We start from the raw sequence: 7,912 nt of genomic DNA on the forward strand, positions 1-7,912 counted from the left end.
AGCGTCTAAAGTAACCTTATCCAGGTGGTTGTCCTCTATTATTACCCTTGTTTATCAGTTGAGGAATAAAGAACTCCCTGCTAAACCTAAAGGCCACTCTACTAGGGCTTTAGCTACATCGGTAGCTTTTCAATCAAGACTACCTATGGACGCCATTTGTGCGGCGGCCACATGGGCCACCCCTCATACCTTCATTTCACATTATAAATTGGATCTGGTCTCTAGGAGCAGAACTGATTTTGGTTCCACTGTGCTTAAGAGTCTGTTCCGATGAGCTACCCAGGACTAAGGTGCTAGGGACGCTGTCCCAACCAGCAAGAATGAAGGCGAGAGAGACAACTTAACATTAAGAAGTTATGTACCTACCATAACGTTCCATGTTAGTTGTCTTCTTCTCGCCTTCTTTCTTGCATCCCACCCTCCATCCCCCTAGCCTAGATGGACCGAGAAGAGTCCTCCTATGAGTCTTGACACTGGCTGAGTCTTTACCGATTTATGTCCTCTACCTTTTTCTTCAGCCCTGTAGCTGAAGTCTTGCTATTGGGACAGTTGTCCTCTTGTATTATGATGGTGTTAGGTCTTCCAAATGAGATCTGGAGGTCTAGCGCCAGGAATTGTGGGATATAGGGAAGCCTCGAGCCAGTAAGTAGCTTTCGAGCTTTAGAAAATGGCCGAGTCGGAGCCGAAGGTTGGCTCCAAACCCAACCAGCAAGAAAGAAGGGGAGAAGAAGACAACTAACATGGAACATTATGGTAGGTACATAACTTCTTATTAACTGGAAAAGTCCAACTTGGAACAAAGCCAATTTTCAGCGGAGGCCCGGGGAGAGTGCTCCAAACGCATGTATTTATAACGTGGGAGGAAACCAGAGCACCCAGAGGAAACCCACACATATGCAGGGACGACGTGGAGACTCTACACAGAAGGGACCCCAACATTGAACCTGAAAACCTCTTGCTGTGAGGCAACAATGCTACCGCTGCACTACTGCACCATCCATTAGTCTACAGCGTTGAGAATTATATCATTGCACCACAAAGGAACTCTTTTTGTGAGATAAAGAAGTGCCTAACAGCTTTTAAAGCTTAGCTTCTCATTACTGTTTGTGATAGCTGACACTGATGGCTGATATACTCTAATGTGAAAGAGGTTAAAGTTAAGATTGATGAGGGGTGCTTAACAAGCTTTGGTTAGGCACCTTTTTACATCAGAAAATTGTTTAATATAGAGGATTATGATTGGGTCTCCAATGATAACCATGGTATTATTTGTTCATCAAATCGATGCCAAGAAATTCATCTTGAGAGTGAAATTAACTTGTATAACTTTTGTTTTGCTAAAAATATCATCACCACTTAGGTTGACATAGATTGGCTCCAATATTAAAAAGATAAATCTCTCAATCTAATGTTGTCATTTTCATTCATTCCCCTACTGTTGGATTCAGATCTTATAGAGGGAAATGCACCAGTTTGTGCCTTTGAATGCCTGAAACGTATTCCAAAACCTTTTCCATTTCTTTTGCGTACACAGTAGCACATGTGCAAATGTCTGTCGCTACCACTGGTTTGGGATATCATTAGAGTACCCCACTGTCCATACCAAAGTATACCTGTGGCACCTGCTATGTTCCTGTCCTTGTACAAACTGTAACACTGAGTATACCAATAGCAATCCACTGTTTTTAACTGACTGCATACTCTTTACAGTAGTCACCAGCTACAGGTATGTCCCATCTCCATAGATGTCATCGTGTCCTTAGGTGTAGGTATACTACATAGGCTGGACAACTTCAACCAAGCTAAGAATTATACTCTTCTCCAGATATTCAGGACCCATGTCACTGCCTGTTGGAAAGAGGGGTTGATCATCAGCTGCTATGGGAGCCTGTTTTGGAGATATTGGTTTCATAACACAGTACTGTTGGAGGTGTGTCACTTACATGATCAGGTGAGTCGTCAAGAAGGCATGCAACATAGTGGTAGAAATCTTGGCCTCTGGAGGAAAGGCACCTCCCACTGCAAACCTAATTAACAAGGAGTTCCTAGTGTCCTTCTATGGAGATGATCTAGGCATAGGTATCATACATGTCAGGGTAGACACAGTTTCTAGGAGTGAACAGCCTTTTATTATCTCCGAGGGAACTGCACCAGATTATTAACCATACTGAATGTGTTTACAATATCTGTAGAAACACAGAGTGCAGGAAGGCCATATATGGCAATGCATATGTTTTCCTTAGATATAGCAGGTGTGCAAGGATACAGGAACTGCAGTGGAGGTGTATGTCTGTCATATATCTATATAGTTTGTCTGCAAAACAGAGACTTCACATATATCATGGGCATTCAAATTCACTCTGATCTGCCTTGCCTTGTATATTCGTAGGTCAGGCCACAGCTATGGTGACAGCTATACAGGCTGATGAGGCCACAAGTTCATATCAGCACCTGTGTGGCATCTGATGATAGTGCTAAGATACAGATCAAATCACAGTCACATGACACACAGACACACCTATCTCTCTCCCCTGGGAGGTCCTCCACAAATTGTTCAGGATGAAGGTATGGCCACACCACACCTATGCTACAGGTTGTATAGCATGAGTGCTTATCATTTCTGTTGGGGGGTGTGCCCCCATCACTGACAGCACCAACAAAGTTCCCATATGGTTGCAGCAGCAGGGGAGTGCACTGCATCCAGTGGGGATATACCCACCATATGGCAGGCTAGCAGGGGCTCCCAGCACCATCACATTTGGTAGCTAATCCCTGATATGAAGACAACACTAGGGTCAACCAGCAGATATGCAGGTCTATGATTCAGACACAGTTTGCAACTACACATGCAAAAATAGAGGTGATTTGTGTGGTGCATAATTTCAGTGATCAACCAGAACTGTCAACACAGTTGCCCCAGATCATATTGAGGTAGTAGCACCCACAATGGTCCTGCTGTGCCATCCCTTCTCTGTCACTGTTGGGCATTTTCTGCGACAAATTGTTCCCTTTAGCATAAGCCCCCTCCCATCTAAACCTCAGTTGACATGGCTACCCTCCCAGGTTGTGATGTCAGCCGCACATCTCTTGTGTTCTTTGGCATCTCTACAAATGACGATGGCTGTGATTCACTCTACCCTCCCTCCAATGTGGTGTTTGTGGAGATGTCTGAAGCACAGAATGACTTGGCCATGGACTGCCACACATAGTCATTTATCTAACACTGTGTGTATCATGTTCCCTCTGACACTGCAACTATTAAGGAGTGTTTATTGTCACCACATGGACCTGCACTTCGCCTCTACCCACCTCATCAGCTTACCTACTTACTGTTATCTCAACCTCTCACTATCAGAACATTTTTTTATATTTTTCTTGATTATTTCTGCTTATACCCCTATTCCTCCTCCTCCTCTATTTTCTGTTCCTACCTCATTAATGTCGATTTATGTACACTAGACCTATGTGCATTATCATTGCTTCTGTATCTCCAGCTGTTGCATATTAACATATCTTTGACTTATGTAAAATAAAATAACTTCTAAAGTAGATGATAAATGTCTTTACTATTTGTCTCAATACTACCTGCTAAGTAATGCTTAAAAAGTTAGTTTTATTGCCGATTGTTGTAAATATGTATTTTATATGGCACTTTTCTGTTCGGGCCAGTACTGAAAATGGGACCTGTGCCCAGGCGGACTTTCCTGGTAAAAAAATAAATAAGTAACTAACAGTCTTTTCACATATACCTTTACATATAACCATGTATACTTGGCTGGTTTATGGAAAGGTTGATATCTGATTCAGCTGTTAGCAGATTTATATTGCAGATAGTCTTTTCTGGTGCCTGCTGCTTGCTGACCATCTTCCTGTGATTATTGGCCTGGTTGTTCTTCTCATGGCAAGAGACATTTTCAGCCCAGTCATTGTCTGAGAGTAAGAACTAATTTTAGAGTCATCTTTGTGGCGGTCATTAGAGCTTTTTTAATGCTTACAGCTCTAACCCTAACTGCTGATGGCTGACTTGATCAGCTGTGTCAGGAAAGCTCATCTATGATCCCTCAGAATGTGTGCATTCTTTCACACCTATGTTACACCGAACCACCATCACCTTTTTAGAGGAGGGAAGGGCAGATATTGTGGCTTACCCAGGAATGCACCTGCAGATATGGGGCTGTCTGGAGGTATTTCCTTTCAGCTTCTGGAAGAATCTTGACCATCCTGTCTTCCTGCTGCAACAGCAGGTGAGCAGAAGAGATGTGGGTTGTTCCTCATTGTGGTTCCCATTTTGCAACCCAATCATTGTCCCTGATTTTATCCAGTAATGTAATTCTTGCCCACTGACCATTTTGTTGCATTGGGTTACGAAAACTTGAACGCCAGTAATCTCAGATGGCTTGAAATCCCTTCATAGGACCTTGTCAGCGATATCTTCAACCCCTTGTTGGGTGAAATCTGGCTTTTATGGTGCCTGCCTAAAGCTGTTTTTCTACAGTATCCTTCAACTTCTGGCTGTGACTTCCAGAAGATGATGGGACTGGGAAGCTTTCCACTTGTTTTGAATGGTAGTAGTTCACCAGGTGGATGGGGTAGTACATTTTCCCTCAGTAGTCTGCCTCTGCAGCTGTCAAGAGAGGTTCTAGACAGCTGCTGCTGTGGTTATGCAGTGAGATCCAGGACATGCCCTGCCCTTAGACTAGAGCAGAGGGCAGGCTAGGGGCCCAGCTGCAACTGTTGAAAGCTCTCCTGGAGAAAATTGCTAACTTTCTCCTAGTGGAGACTCCTTTGAGGCTCTTGAATTCCATGTTGATATGCTTGCCTGTCTCCTATTGGGCCCTTGGATCCTCAGATATTCCCCCTTCCTAGGTGAGGGGGGGGGTCTGCCTCCTGTTGTTGTACTTTGTTTAATTTTAGGGTTTCTCATAGCTGTTCTCATTATGGGGCCCCTTACTTACTGATCTTGAAAAGGCGGTAGTGTTTTAAAAATGTTCCTGATCCCTTCTCATTATTCTTTGGGGTAGGCAGGAACTTCAGAGGCATAATGGATACCTTCAATAGCATAAGCGATGCAGTGTTAGGGGGGGCACTGCTGTAAATAAGGGCCAATGTTGGTCACAAATGTACCTGTTCTAGCAATACCCTGAGAATGAGAGAGTCTACATTTTACTTTCCCTCTTGGGTTAAGGTAGTTTTGAGTCCTTTTTTTACACTGGATGCATGCGGTCTGGCCCTGAGTTTTGTCTGCTCCACTCCTCTTTAGCTGTAGCTGTCTCCATTGATTACTTGGTCTACCTTTGCAGACTCTGTGGTCATAGTGCTGTCGATCTGCAATGCTCTTTTCCTAGGCTTCTTCCCCTGTATTGTCATACAGTAAGGCCTTCCAGTTAAGCATTCCCCAGTGCTTAGTTTCCAAACTAGTTTTGGTGTGCTTCTTTGGTTATTGCCTCCATTCATTTTACTGCTTGGAATCCTACCCAACCATTAGCCCATCAGGGAAGATTCTTGAAGTTAGATATTAAGCATACTTTATTACCATATCAGATGATCTGTGTGGATGACCCTCTTTGATGGGTCATAGATACCCGCCCTAGCTGGCCGTTATTATTGGATCTCCCTGTAAGTTGAACAGGTATATATTTGCATATCACTAATCATTAATGAGGGCACCAGATCTTCTTGATTTGCAGACATGTACCTACTGATGACAAGGGAGTGAACTGGCAGACATGGAGGGCACCCACTCTATGAGGCTGATGTGTGTTGCGGTACTGCACCATATGTTATAATGGGCTCACGATAATTCTCTTCTGGAAAAAGATGCTGAATATTAAGAGATGGAAATGATGATCTCAACCATAAGAATTGTAAATGAGGATCCACTTCTTACATCAGCTTATATGCTAAGAATGTTTTTATTATTATATAAGGCAGTGTAGAAAGGCTTCCAATACTAACATATGTTTAAATGAGGATGTCAGGGTTGTAATAGATGCAAATGATCTGGTTGGGGAGAATGCTGGCTAGATAAATTATGGTTATGACTTCTCTCAAATGACTCCCAGTATGCAGAGATATCATTGGAAATGGTGAAAAGGCCTTCTCCAAGATAAGAATAACACTGATCCAGGTCCTCGAGAAATAAATGGGTTCTTTTAACACGTATTGAGATAAGTGAGTTGGATGTTATAATATCTTTATTTCAGCAAACTTTGTTAGCTGGTGAAGTATCTCTCCATTGGAGAAGTATTAGAAATATAAGTGGCTCAGTGGCATTGTTGTACCCCCAGATGACCCATGTTCAATTAATAGCATGGGCATTGGAGAGGGTTGCAAGAGACAATGGGAGTGGGTTGCTGATGTCAGCTCATCCATTTTGGGGGGGGGGTGGAGACAGCCTGGAGGCTTGCTGCAGTATGCGACCTATAGGCTTGGCTAACTCCGTGCTGCATGAGAGGTTAGCTCCTTAGTCAGGAGGTTGCACATGCATGGTAGAATGCATGCATCTCCCAAGGTTAGTGATAACAGAGCGGCCAAGGCTGTTGTGAGGGAATGTAAGTTAGGGCACACTCCCCAGCAAGTAGCATGCCACTGCACCAGCGTCCTTGATTTCCTCACCTGTCCCAGAATGGGGTCAGTTTGAGCCTGGGGGAAGCTAAAGTGGATCTGTTAGAGCTGGTGAATGAAGAGAGGAGCCGAGGTCAGCTTCTAGTCAGCTGAAAGAGAGGAAAAATGCATTACCAATCTGTAAGGGAGAGAAATCCTATAAGACTGAAAATTATATGCCTATATGTCTTACTAGCCTGTTTGGTAAATATGTTTTAATGAATTGTGGTATGTCTTTTGAAAACAACAGCTGAAAGTTCATAATTTGAGTTATATCAAAATAGGTGTACCTCAGGAAGATCCACTGTAAGTAATCTGATAGGTTTCTACACTGATATTGTGCAGTTACTTGATTCATCAACATTAAATTATAATGGCATCAGAGATCCAAAAGTTCAGTAAGTTTGTTGTACTGTGGATGATAAGGTGGTTAAAGGATGGAAATGTGAGGGTATGTATTCAAGGAATTAAGTCTGTGAACGTTTTTACTACAAGGGTGGAGATCCTCTCTGGGCCCCTTCCTATTTCATGTTTTTATATCCACATTCCTGGTTTCAGAAAGCTGTTGGATTTCAAAATTTATGGATGATGCAAAGGGTGCTGGTGTTGTGGTGTCTATCAATGATCAGCTTTAGATCCAAAAGTAAATAGATTGTTTGCATGTGTGAACAGAATCGTAAGAGGTAACCTTTACAGGCTCTAAGTGCAGGGTATCCTACTTAGGTAAAGATAATATAAGATATCCATGTACTTTGAATATAACAATAATTTAACAATGTAAGGAATATGAGGACCTGGGTGTTACAACTGAGTGTGATCTGAGATTTGAGAGGCAGGGGAATAAAATACTGATAAATAGTTATTCTATAATCAGAATGTCATTACGAAATACATCTGCAAGAGACTCCATGCTACTCATTTCTAGTACAAGACCAATTGCAAACTAGAAAAAATGTGAAAATATTTCACCAAAAACATCAGGGGAATGAATGTCCAATATAAGTAATGAAGAGAGACATAGGAGACTTACACTTTTTTCAGTGTGTATTGTTTATAAGGGAGATTTAATTTAGGGTTTCAAAAGCTTAAAAACAAAGAAATTGGATGTTACATTAGAGATTTCTACTCTAAACCATGAACAGTGTACTAGGAATAAGAGGTTCAAAGTGTTCTGAAAATTGATGAGATCTAAATTAGGGAGGAGTTTTTCTCACACTAGAGCTGTAATTTATTGCCATTAGATGTTAGGTATGTGGACAACACAGAGAGTTTTAACAGAAAATTGGACTTATGTATTGGCTAAAGAGTT

This window comes from Protopterus annectens, chromosome 2.part1, assembly GCF_019279795.1.
Source record: "Protopterus annectens isolate FY-2018-M chromosome 2.part1, PAN1.0, whole genome shotgun sequence".
NCBI classification, from domain to species: domain Eukaryota; kingdom Metazoa; phylum Chordata; order Ceratodontiformes; family Protopteridae; genus Protopterus; species Protopterus annectens.